This window comes from Lichenostomus cassidix, chromosome W, assembly GCF_008360975.1.
Source record: "Lichenostomus cassidix isolate B80296 chromosome W, HeHo_3.0, whole genome shotgun sequence".
Lineage (NCBI taxonomy): Eukaryota > Metazoa > Chordata > Aves > Passeriformes > Meliphagidae > Lichenostomus > Lichenostomus cassidix.
In genome coordinates this window covers 11,719,753-11,733,510 of record NC_139510.1, presented here as the reverse complement: position 1 = coordinate 11,733,510, position 13,758 = coordinate 11,719,753, and the positions used below count along the sequence as shown (strand labels likewise).

The window sequence follows — 13,758 nt, the reverse complement described above, 5'->3', positions numbered from 1 at the left end:
ATAATAATTCAGAGGGGAGGGGGTTCACATTCTCTATTCTGAGGGAGGTTTCCACCTTTCTTAGCAGATACCTGTCTCAAACCAAGACAGCTTTCTTCTTTCCTTTCTGTGCTGTCTGCTAGAAATGCCACCAAAGAGTGGGGGGGGGAGGAGAAAGTACTCTAATTAGATCACAAGCAAGGAAAACTAACAACTACAGTAGTCCTAGTCAGTTACCATTTATATGAATCCCAGTATGTTTTCCTCTTTCCTTTCTGCTCTCTTTGCCAGAAATCCCAACAAAAGGGGAGGAGAGAAAAAACCCGATTAAATCACAATCAGGGAAAAATAACATTACAGAAATCCTAGTCACCATCTTGAACCATGGAGTTGACTGCCAAAAACTAGAGAGACTGATATCTCTGAGACACTTTGAGATGCCTGTGTGTGTGGGGGGGGGGAGGGGGCAGGTCAGGCCTTGCCCTGGTGAGACAGTGAACTGCTCCTCACTCCACCGCCAGAGCCAGCATCCCAGAGCTGCAGTGGGACCAGGCACAGGCACGGCAGAGGCAGTTCTTCTTTCTCCCATACACAACTCCAGAGAAACCAGTAAACAGAAATCCCACTGGGGGAGAGAAAACCCAAGAAGGCAAATGAAATTAACATTCCTCTAAGAATTTCTGTGCAAGTGCTTTTCTATATATTCTCTGTCTTTCTTCTTTTTCTTTAAAAGTTTTGCCTAGTATTTTTGAAAAATGAAGTTCACTCTTCTGTTAGAATTTTAAAAGTTTCATAAAGGACAATAGGGGACAAAGGCAATAAAGCAAAAGTAACAGCGCTGAGTGCTTAGCCTTAGCCAAAGGCACACTTGTTACCAATGGTGACATTCCTTACATACCCTTCCTATTGCATCAGTCAAATACATATTCATAAACAATTACACATATTCAAACATTCTCCTAAGTAGCTTGCATGTTCCAGGAACTTCTAAGCATGGTCCCTCCTCTGATCCGCCTTTTTAGAGCATGCACAGTCCTCTTGGTTGTGGTCTTGAGGGTCATGTATCGCCCCCACAATGGCCCCCTGTTCTGTGGTTTCAGCAGGTGACAGTTGCTGATAGTTGAAATGTCAGTGGCAGGGGTCCTTGTCACGCCTGTTTCTCAGATGTTATCCAACCAAGCAGGTGGTTTAGTTGTTTCAGTTATTGTAAATTAACCACAAGTATTCTAAAATAACCTTATCAGCTATTTCACCACTATGTCCAAGTTTAGCTAGTAACAGAAATAAAGGCATTAGTTATTCTTAAACAACTATATCTTTTTAACAAAGCTACTTCTGTAAGAATTAACATTATACACATAGCATTCATTTTAATATTTGTGAAAAGCCAGTACTATAATATGTGTTTATCAGAATCCCTCCTCTTCTTTATTATAAATCATTTGGCTTGAGCAATAATTCTTGTTTTTTAACTTTCATTATTTACTCATTTTTTTCATAAATCAATTTTACTTCTTCAAAGTAGTCTTCCATAATTTTTTGTTTCTTTAACACCATTATCTTTTGTGCCGTTCTAGATATAGCAAATTTTGGGTGCATAGGCATTGCTACTACTTGCATCCCTTGGACTATGCTAGTAATTAGCTGAATAAAAGAGGGTATCAAGCAAGGAAGGAATAATACACCAGTTGTTGCACATAAAAGGAAGAAGCCTAGCTTTTTCCACCAGTCCATTCCCAATAAATTATCACACCAGTTAGTTTTTAGCATCAATTCCCATTTCTGGATCAGTACATGGGCTATTTTTCTGATATCCTTTGCTATATCCAGGACGGCATCCCCATTATCATCTATTTTCAAACAACAATCTGATGTATTAAATTTTCCACAGACACCCCCTTCAATGACTAATAAATATTCTAAAGCCAACCTATTTTGATACACTGCAGCTCTTGTTTGTCTTTGTGTGTTTGATATTAATTCTAGTTCCAGGGCAGTTTTTTTAGTTATTATTTCTACAATTGTTTGGAGTCTTGTAATACGATTCAGCATATAAATTGGGGTTCGGTATCTCCAACTCTCATCTTGTGCCCATGTGGCTGGCCCATGTAATTCTAGTATGCGTTCAGGGGGCCATTTATCCCCTCCCCATTTTTTAAAATCCTCCAATCAATTCCCTTTTATTTCTTTTTAAGTCTTCATAAACTGGTACTCCTAATTCATCCCCATCCTGCCCTAGTAAAGGGAAAAATCCTGGTTGTATGATTCCCAGAGTACAACTCCCTTTCCACCAGGGGATGGGGGGGGGGGGAAGTTTTGGGTAAGGTCTTTTCCCACATATCCAAAATAAGCCATTTGGTGCTTCCCAATAATCATTTCTCTGTTGATTTATATTCTCCCAAAATTTGGATATTTCTGGGATTCCAAAATAGGGATTCTTGCCTGTATTTTACATTGAAAATGTTGTGTTTCGTTGTTATATTTACAATTTTTCCCCTTTGTTTTCCTCTGGGCCCAATAGACTGTTGGTTCTTCTGGGACCCACCATGTAAAAGTCCCATTACTAACTTTATATCTCTTACATGGAGTACTTCCTACTCTGTTAAGAAAAATTTTCCCAGCATGCCAGAGGCACTCTCCTCCTATCACTGTTGAATTTAAAATCCACCCTTCTGGTCTATTGTGATAATAGCTGCAAGTTCCCCATACCCCTTTCTTAATGACTGTACTTCTTACCTATTGTCCTGCCTTCCCCACTCCACGTGGCCCTGGCCACTCCCTCGGGTTTTCCCTATTGGTTCCTGTACCCTGACTCTGCCCATGTACCTCCCCTGTACCCAGAGGTCACTGAGCCAGTGTGTGGTCCCTGCCCCTCTCTGTTTCCCTATAAAAACCCTCACCCTCGGCCATCTTGCTGTCTATGCTCCACGTGTGTCTATGCACCACGTGTGGCTGTGCACATGAGGCCTTTGCCCATGAGGCATCTCTGCCTCTGGGAGGTCGTTGGCCTCTGCTGCACCATGCAAATAAACATCTTCTATGGACACAACGCATAGATCCTCCTCGCTTCCTTTATCACCGCCGGTTGTGGAAGCAGACGAACCAGAGCTAGCCTTATGGCTCCCCGGCCGGTGAGAGCGCAGTCTCCAGCCCCGGGACATAGGGTTTGTGCCGAGAAACGGAGGCTTGACAATCCAATATGAATTTACCACAAGCTTCAGTTTATTCATTTACAGCATACAATTTTATAGTGTAGTTAACTAACTCATGCATATTCTGTAATCATACAATACTATTGGTTATATACTTCCACGCCCTAAGTTTGGCTACTTGCCTTAACATGTATCTATGTTTACCTATAATGCCTGATTTCTGCATATTTGTTGCCAATTAACGCATTCTTGATGGCTCCTACGATTTCCATGTTGAAGGAAAGTCATGGTGACCTTAGATCGCTGATTGGACGAAGGTATCTAATTAATAGTTGGCTGAATATGGCTATTGTTAAGAAGCGGCTTGTTAATAAGCAATCTATCTACATCTGCGTGTCCCTTCTCTAGAAGCCAGCTTTCCACAATTCCCCTGTTTTCTTCACGCGTTTGTGCAAGCCAAAGCTGATTCACTGTCTGTGATAATGATTTTTTCAAACATTGCAAGGCACAAGGTAGAATAGCAGCTATGCTAACAAGGACAAGTAAAATCACTAATCCTACTTGCAAGATATAGCGAAGCCATCCTGTTATACCCCAGTCACCCCATGGAATTCTGAATAGGCCATCAAAAACCTGTCTTGGGTTAATGATAAGACTTTTTTTCTTTTGAGAGCGAAGGGCCCCGACACTTCCTCTCTCACTTTTAACAGAACTTTTTAGATGGAAGTGAAGAAAAAACTATTTATTTAACAAAACTACGCAGAGTGCCCTACAAGGCACAGGAGAAGGGGAAAAAACAAGGTGAAAGGCAGTTATTTAACCTGATTAAAAAGTCTTTTTCTCAGACGCAGTCCTTCTCCTCCTCGCCCCCCACCCGGGGCCGGGTGGAGCTCCCTGGAGAGCTCTGCTGTTTTCTGGCCCTCCTGGGTTTCTGGGTGGCAAAGCAGATCGAAGAGAAGGGGTTTAAACGAGGAAAAAGAAGAAGAATGGAAAAAACGGGAATAGAGCTCACTCCGACCCCCGTCCAGCATGCAGTCTCTGCCGGGCGACGAATTTTCTTCCGGAGCAAGGCTTGGAGAAAATGTTTTTAAAATAACTCGCTTTTTTTTTTTGCGGCTGGGTGTAGTTAAAGAGATAGGACTACACATTTTTCTTTCTTGGGCATATAAGCCAACGATAGGGGATAAAGGATTATCATATCATCAATCCAAGACAAAACCCAAGACGGTTTATTCCATAGGCCTACTTCATCATTGCAGTTTGCATCCAAAGTAAGACTGCGTCTCTTTCTGGACCGCATTAAATTGGTTGCAGTGGTTTTATTCATGGCAAGTAGAGTGAGTTTGCCCAAATAACATGGTCCCCCATAAGCACCTTTCGGAACTCCCTGCCATGCACGGTCTCCACAAATGAGAAATACACCTGATGGAAGGGCAAGGGCACTTTTATTGGCCCAAATTTGTATATAACCACTGCCCCGGCCATAACGTCCATGTGGACCACATTGGGCAGAGATGTTAGCATATTCTGCCGTATGGGGAGTCAACCAGGTGCTGTTAGGAATCACTATGGGGCTACCAAAAGTTATGCAGCCTGTTTCATTGCCACTTGCATTAAGAGCTTGGCTCCCCAAGAGATCCAACTCCTGAGGATCCCATGGCAATGAGGTATTAAGACCCGACAACAAGAGAGCAGTACAATGGCTAACATTGGCAGCTCGTGAGCAGTTGTTAGTTGAAAACCGTGCAAAGCTAGTATTATCAAAGCCTGGGATACCAAGTAAGCATGTGCGAAAAGGGTTAGTGGCTGATGCAAGCGCAAGGCAAAAAGCACTAGTACGTGTCTGATTTGCCCAGGTGACCCACAAATTTTTCCTGGGCTCAATTGAATGGAAGGGATTATTGGTGTTTGCATCGGTAGCATCTGCCAGAACAACCCCTAACATGCACAGTATGCACAGGAGCAAAACGCCTTTTGGTGCGTTCCCATTCATGTTCTCTGATAACCCAATACTTTGGGATCCTTTCCAAAGCCCGATCGGTGCACACTGCTCTCAAAATTTGAGACCCAGAGTTTGATGTTGCCCAATTTACTGCATCTTGGGCCTCCCAACGTAACCAGGCTATAACTTTTTGCTCTTCAGATTCAAATAATTGCAAACCTTGCCAATCAGGCAGCCCTGTAAATGCGGCTAAAGCTTGTTGCAGCCTGTTATGTGCAAAGTCAATATGAGTTATGCGTGTATTAATGCAAGCCAAACAACAAGTATTATACATTTCTTGATGGACCCACCACCGTTTCTTACAAATACCACACTTAATAAGTAACCATGCCTGACACCACAGCTTAGCACAATTTCTACAAGGGTATCTATTCAGGTAAGGGCGTACAGAGCCTAATCTATTTATAATATCTCTTAATTCTAATAAAGTCTGCCAACGCTCGACTGGAACCCCAGCTCGCCGCAAGATAGGATCAAGAGCACAATGTAGAAGCCGAATCAGTCGTGGTGTTTCATCGATTGGCGGTATCGGGGGCACCTGTAGCCGTGCGAGGTTGATCAAGTGCAGGCTTCACCCAGCGGCTAGGAACCCAAAGGGGGCTTGTGGAGGAAGATACACAAAAATAACCTCTGCCAGAATATATGACCTCTACTGGACCCTCCCAGATGCCTGTTTTGGGGTCCTTATATAGGACCTTCATGCGTGGTACCGGTGGCTGTGCCACTCCCTTGTGATGAATTAAGATAGGTGGTAAATCCTGATCTCCAAATATACACAGATGATTTAGCACAAACAGGGTTTTAGAAAGCCTTTCTCTACTATCTGAGACCTCCTTATGTTTTGCCAGGTAACCCTTTATTGTTGCATTTGCTCGTTCTACCATTGGCTGCCCCGTTGGGGAGTGAGGAATTCCTGTAGTATGTTTTATATCCCAAAGTTGCATGTATTTTTTTCACCAAGGCACTACAATAAGCTGGTCCATTGTCTGTTTTGATAGCTTTGGGTTTGCCCAATAGGGCAAAGCAACTAGTAAGGTGCCTTATAACATCCCGGCCTCTTTCACCGGGCTGTAGTGTTGCCCATATCATGTGGCTGTATGTGTCAATGCAAACATGGACATATTTTAATCTACCAAATTCAGGGAAATGTGTTACATCCATCTGCCATAACTCATTAGCTTGTAACCCTTGGGGTTCACTCCCATACCCAAACCAACACCCTGGTTATGAAAACTACAAATAGGGCAGGCCCGCACTATGGCCCTGGCTTCTGCCAGTGGAATTCCAAAACCCTTATGGAGACCCCTTGCATTTTGATGAAAGTTCATGTGTGCGTGGCGGGCCCTCTCAAAGGAAGATACTGGAGCTTCCGCCACCGCTACCAATCGGTCCGCTCTGGCATTGCCTTCTCCAAGGCCCTCTGACCACTGATGACTTCTTACATGCAACACGGCATATGGGTCAGTCCTTTGGCCAATGGTGCGTTTAAGCACCATCAATAGTTCCGCTAGTCGGCGTTTTTGTACATCCTTAACCATTGCTTCCTCAATTCTGTTAGCAATGTCTGCGACATAGAGAGAATCTGTGACGATGTTAACAGGTTGGTCTATCCAGTTGGTAAAGACCCAGACCACTGCTGATAGTTCCAAGGTTTGTAAAGAGTCCTCCGATGTTGCAGGAATAATTTTGTGTCGCCATTGCTTCTCCTCCATCCACGTCGCAGCAGCTTTACGGGAGCGTTTGCCAGCATCTGTATAAACAGTCACTGCTCCTGAAAGTGGAGAGGATGACCGCAATGGCTTTATTAGCCATCGGTGATTAGACATCCATGCCAGCGTAGAAGGCTGGAGAGGTCGGATACTGATGAGGGTTCCCTCTTCCAGCAACGCTGCCTGAAGATCCAGAGAATTTTGTAAGTACCAGTTCAGGTCATCCAGCTTCAGTGGTACTTGTATTTCCCCTGGCGATGTTCCTTGGATCTCCCTTATCCTTTGGCGGCCACGTTTGATAAGATTTGCCATTGTAATTATGTTTTCCTGAATCGTTTTTCGTGGTTGAAGGGGTGGTGCTAACCATTCCAGCACCAAAACATTGTAATCCTCATTTGTGGTGGGGGTATTTTCCCCCGTTTTCTTTTTATGCTGAGTGATGGCACCCAAAAGGTATTGAGGGCTAGTTAGCACAGTGATATTTAGTGGCACATCAAGCAGACGACGCGATGTATGATTTTGTACAACACGTTCTGAGATAGTCTGGATCGCCGCCTGCTGTGCTGTAGAGAGGGTGACTTTTGTAGCTGGCTCAGTGCCTTTCAGTAGAGGCCGCAGAACATTCAACAGTTCATTAGGAATACCAATGACAGGACGAAGCCATTGTAAGTCACCCATCAGTTTTTGAGCATCATGTAGGGTTTGGATGTTTGTGTGAATTTGCAGTTTTTGAGGACGAACCTGATGATCTGTTATTGTCCATCCCAAATATTGCCATGGTGATGTGTTCTGTACCTTTTCAGGGGCGATTGTAAGGCCCTGAGCGCGCAAGTGATTAGTCAGGGTATGTAACTGATCTGCGGTAAAAGGTGCGCTCTGTGCCAGTAATATATCATCCATGTAGTGATAGATGATTACTTTTGGCCAGGCCATCTGGAGAGGCCTGAGAGCAGCATCCACATAGAGTTGACAAAGTGTCGGTGAGTTCCGCATTCCCTGTGGTAATACAGTCCATTCAAAACGCTGTGCTGGTGCCTCACGGTTAATTGAGGGCAGCGTAAAAGCAAAACGCTGCATGTCATCTGGATGTAGTCCAATGGTGAAAAAACAGTCCTTTAAGTCCACAACAAGTAGAAACCATTCATCTGGTAGCATGCTGGGATTGGGGAGCCCTGGTTGTAAGGCTCCCATAGGTTGCATCTGTTCATTTACAGCACACAGATCATGGAGCAGTCTATATTTTCCAGATTTTTTCTTTATAACAAAAATTGGAGTATTCCATGGGCTAGTAGATAAACGCAAGTGTCCCTGTTGGAATTGTTCTTGTATCAAGGAGTGTGCTTGTTCCAGACTTTCCTTTTTCAGAGGCCATTGCTCCATCCATATAGGTTCATTTGTAATCCAGGTGAGACGGATGGGGAAAGCCCATGCAATGGCCCCCTCTAGAAATGCGATTCCGATGTTAATACAACTCCCATTTGGGCCAAAACATCACAGCCTACTAAAGCATTTACTCCTGGGGGAAGTGGTAACAACTGTACCACACAGTCCACAACTTTGTCATCGATGGTAATTTTTAAACGTGGTGACCGACGAGCCATGGTGATACCTCCTACACCAGAAACAGTAGCTCCAGATGCATATGCTGGCCAGTGAGCAGGCCATTTGTCTTCATCCAGTACCGTGACATCAGCTCCAGTATCCAAAAGTGCTGATAATTGTATCCGATGGCCAGAATATTCCAAAGATATCCGTATTTCTGGACGTTGCTTCAAATCCACTGTTAGCATAACCGCAGGGCCTGTGGAGCCAAAACCTCCTGTTCCTCGATGAGGCCGATCAGATGGACTTTGAGCAACTGTGGTATAGGGATCACTTGAGCAATTTTAGATCCAGCAGGAATATGAATAGGTGGATGAAATGTCCGAGCCATAATGTCAATTGTACCCTGAAAATCAGCATCTATTAATCCAGTTAAAATGTCCAGTCCTTTCATGGTTGCAGATGAACGCCTGATCAAAAGTGCACCAACAGGTTGTCCTCTGATTACAATTAGTCCTGTAATTCCAGTAGGTATCTGCTTGGGGGAGGTATCCACCAAGGTAACGTCTACTGCGGTTGCCAGGTCCATCGCAAGGCTCCCGACGGTGGCTGGTTAACAGGTAACTGGCTGTAAGAAGGCTGGAGTGGTTGGTTGCAAGGCGGCTGAAATTGGGCGGGCGCAATTTTTTGTGTCACAGTCCCTTTCGCGCTCCGATTCCTGTTTCCCTGGGATCTCCGACAAGCTGCAGAGCTGTGTGACGCAGACTGGCACTGAGAACACCACACTGCTCCAGCAGGGCAGTTTTGCCGTAAGTGCCCTGGCTGTCCACAGCGAAAACAATGGAGCTTTGTTTTTTTGAGATGCTGGAAGTGGCCTTGGCTGCCGGAGGGGTGTGAGTGCGCCGAGGACTTGATTTTGAGAGGATTCTGCCTGCGCTTTTAATCCCTCCCCCAGCTCCTTAATAGCATTGATCAACATAGCCTGACTGTCTATAAGGAACTGTGAAGCTTTCTCTAAAAGGTCTTCTATGGACCAATTCTCTGGCATGGTCATGATAAGATTTCTGACTGTTCCATTCCCATTTTGCAATACACACTGCTTTAACATAGTCCCTTGCATGCATTCTGCCATTCCTGCTGTTTTCACCGCTGCAGCTATCTTATCTATAAAAGACCCCAGCGGCTCATCCCACCCCTGCTTGATGGACATATATGACGGGACGCCTCCGGGGGCTTTTATTTTATCCAGAGCATTCCAAGCTAAATCCATAGACTCTCTAATCTTGTTTGGTCCCAAGAGTGCCTGATCCTCACTTCTTAGATAAGGACCTAACCCCATCAATTCATTTAGAGTGACTCCATGCAGCGGGTCACCTGGTGCGCGCTGCACAGCCACCGACTCCTGGCAGCATGCCTGCCAATGAGCATTAAATAGCAGAGACTGATCTTGAGTAAGTATTAATCGTGCAATGCCCTTGATATCGTTGGGGAGCAGAAGTCCTGATCCCCAGATATAATCTAGCATTTCTCTAGTAGGCTCTCCCTGAATTCCGAATTCACTCACGGTAGCTTGCAACTGAAATAAGATTTTCCAGTTTAGGGTTAAAATAGAAGCAGTGAGCCCTCCCCGCTCTTGGCTGTAAATTACTGGCAACGCCCCCAACATCTCAGTCGCAGCTTCCACATCACCCTCCTGACCCGCCTGTGAGGTAAATAGCCTCCAATAAATTTCATGCTGACACGCAGCCCCCAAACCGGCACCACCGGGACTGGCCAGACCCCCGGTAGGCGGAAGTTCGGGGCTCCCCAAACTGGGTGACTGAAAAACTGCCCTGTGAGATACTGGGTCAGAAGACTCGATCGGAGCGGAAGGCTTCACCGCATCCTCAGAGGGTTCAGCAAATGGATTAGTAGGGGGAATATGTACTGTGTTTGTTAATGGGGGGAGCGGCCATGATCGCTCATTACCTTGCCCTGAAGTAGACGGGGGAGGTGGACTCAGCCGCTCAGAAGAAGCCCTAGCCGCCCTCTGTTCTGCCTGATACTGATACAGAGCCTTACTAGCTATCTTCCACACTTTGCCTAGTTTTTTCCCAGCCTTATCATCTTCAAGAATAGCATCCCTCAACTTATCCCCCACTTTCTGCCATTCATCACGATCAAAAATGCTGTTAGGGTCAATAAAACAACCTTTAGCCAACCCCCATGCTGTCAACGCCATTAAATCACTCTTTATGTCCTTAACCTTAATCCCCCGCTTTTCTAAAAAGCAAGATAACAGATCAAAAGCAGCTTGCCTCTCCATTCCGATTTACGGAACTGCGCACTCACTTTCACCCCTCGAGGTTTTCGGCCACTTTTCCTCTCTGGTGCGTGCGAAATCCACCTCGCAAGTCTGGCAGCGTCCAGATCTTGTCTGTACAGTCGTCTGATCAGTGCGCCCCACTGCTTCGACCCTCCGGGGTGTTCGGAGCCAGATGCCTTCTCGGTCGTGGCTACATCACCTCCCAAATAGATCCAGCCAAAAGGGGAGCGAGACCCTTGGACGTCGGGGTCACGATTATGCTGAGAAATGGAGGCTTGACAATCCAATATGGGTTTACTACAAGCTTCAGTTTATTGATACAGTACACAGTTTTATAGTGTAGTTAACTAGATCATGCATATTCTGTAATCGTACAATATTATTGGTTATATACTTCCACGCCCTAAGTTTGGCTACTTGCCTTAACATGTATCTATGTTTACCTATAATGCCTGATTTCTGCATATTTGTTGCCAATTAACGCATTCTTGACGGCTCCTACGATCTCCATGTTGAAGGAAAGTCATGGTGACCTTAGATCGCTGATTGGACGAAGGTATCTAATTAATAGTTGGCTGAATATGGCTATTGTTAAGAAGCGGCTTGTTAATAAGCAATCTATCTACATCTGCGTGTCCCTTCTCTAGAAGCCAGCTTTCCACAGGTTTGGAGCACTGAGGCACTGAACCGGGCTGGGTAGAGAAGCTCTCAGTAAGGTCTGCTGTAACATCCTTTAGACCGCAACACTGGTCAGTTCTCCCTTCTTATATTTGTCTGATTCCATTTAAGAAGTTCAATAGGGCTTAGGCTGTTGCCCTTCCATGATCATTCCTCTGTCATCAAGGCACCCCCACAGACCCAACAGTTGGTTATGTTTAGTTCTTTACCTATTCTTTTCCCCAAATCTGCAAACAGTTTTTTCTTTCTAATCTGGGGATTTCTATTTCCTTTTCTAATTGTTTCTTTATTCTTGAATATAAATCTGGGTGAGGGTTGGGTTTTATACTAGGGAATTTTATACATCTGTGGTGGTTTTGCTTAGCCCAGAACATCAGCAAGGTACCTTTAGCATCTAAGAGAAATTTAAACCCTCCAAAAGCTATTGTGGTAGGCTTGAAGAAGTGTCTAAAGGGTGGGAAGGGGAAAATGATGGCTCTTGTGTGTCATTTGTGAAGGTTCTAGAAGTGTTTCACCAAGTCCAGTAGAGCCAATCTCTGATGGCTCTGAAGGTGATGGACACGCTGCTGGCCAAGCCTGGGCCAATTAGAGATGTTAATTATGCCTCTGTGAAAACATATTTAAGAAGAAATCCAAACAAAGTAGTCATGCACTTCTTTTTAGCTGGAGGAGGAGGAGGTGAAAATATGTGAGGGGAAACAACATGGAGACACCAAGGTCAGTGGGGGAAGAAGTGTTCCAGGTGTCAGAGCTGAAAACCCTCTGCCAGCTGTGGTGAAGACCATGGGGGGAGCAGGTGGTCCCCCTGCAGCCCATCGAGTCCGCAAGGATGCAGAAATCCACCCACAGCCAGAAGAGCATGTGGATGCCTAGAGGAAGCTGTGATCCAGTGGAAGTCTCATATAGAAGGTTAAAGCTGCAAAAGCCTTGCAAGAGAGAGAAAGGCCTTGCTCCTGGGATGGAAACAGCCTGGCCTCGGCTCAGAAGTCTGAACCCTATAGACAAGAACTCATGTTGCAGCAGAAATTCAGGGGGGATGCTGCTCATGAGATTGGACCCATGCCAAAGAAGTTCACAGAAGACTGTCTCTCGTGGGAGGGACCCCATGGCTAAGTAGACGATTCCTCTCCCTGATGGACTAACCAAAGAAAAACACCCCTTACCCTGCCCCCCCCCCCGTGCTGTTGACTGGAAGGAGGGAAGGGAGTGAGCAGAGAAACAGTATCTTAAAACGGAAGGAGGTGAGTGAAGATGTCTTAAGAGCTTGTTTTCACTTTTCATTTATCCTCCGACTCTGTTAGGTTAATAAATCACTTTGCAGCTTTAAGTTTTCATCCTGTTTTTTCCCATTCTCAGTGCGTCCTTCCACCAGTACTTTATCACAACTCATGAGTCCAGAGTGTGTGTGTGTTTAACGGTTGTCTTTTTCCCTCCCTCTCCTGCATGCCTGAGGCAGGAGAGAGCAGAGAGAGCAGATGTTGTAGGTGCCTGGCATTTAGCCAGGGTCAAACCATGGCAACGTTGGGTAGCATTCCTTATTAATTCTTCTTTTGCTACGTCTTGTACCCCATCTTCATCTGAGAGGTCCCAATGTCCAGCTTTAGTAAAACAAATCCATGATTCTTCTCTTAGCTTAATCCAAATCTCGTCCTCCCTTTTCCCAAATGTTGCGGAACCTGTTGGAAACTAAATTGCAGAACGAAGCTATATGAATATGTTTCTTAAGCTTAATTCAACTGTGTGACTAGCTCTAAGGTGCCTTTCCCAGGAGATAACAGAATGTAAAGAGCCAGAAATGTGAGCATCGTAAAAGAATGTTAAACAAGATAAAGAAAAATAGACAGAGCCTTAGCTAATGATAGAAGAAGCATGATCAAAAGCCTCAGCCAATTAAGAGAGTAGATTAGACACATGAACAGTGCTTTTTGTATGTAAAACTGCTTACTTCCTGAAAATAAAGTGACATGACACCAATACTTCTATGAAGATGTGTGTTATAGTACGGGTGACCCCCAACTGGAACCCAATAGATCTGTCACGACACCCTACAATTTTCTAATGTTGATTTTGTCAGGAAAATTAATCCACAAACACCAGAGGTTTATGTCCAAAAAGGAGACAGAGGAGTCCTGTAACTTTATTCATGAATAAAGGGAGAGGTCATGGGCATTTCCCATGGGGTCTCTCAAATTGCTAGAGAAAAAAGCCTCTTTTATCTTACTTTACCAGGAGCATTTTCCTCTCTCTTTCCCCATTGGCTGAGGTACTTGAGAGGTACAGACTTCCCAAAACACCTAATGCAAACCCCCTTCTAATATACATCTCCCCTTTCTTATTTTTCTCATGTCTCTGTTCTTATGGTATATTACACAGCCTTGGGTAAATCAATTA

At 44.8% G+C, this 13,758-nt stretch overlaps 2 long non-coding RNA genes across 3 annotated transcripts in view; both read left to right on the top strand.

Moving 5' to 3' along the window:
• The window catches only part of LOC146425500 (uncharacterized), an 865,580-nt gene that overhangs the window by 712,431 nt on the left and 139,391 nt on the right, over nt 1–13,758 (top strand). The window lies entirely within an intron of this gene.
• LOC146425501 (uncharacterized) overlaps nt 1–13,758 on the top strand; it is a 191,808-nt gene that overhangs the window by 56,318 nt on the left and 121,732 nt on the right. The window lies entirely within an intron of this gene.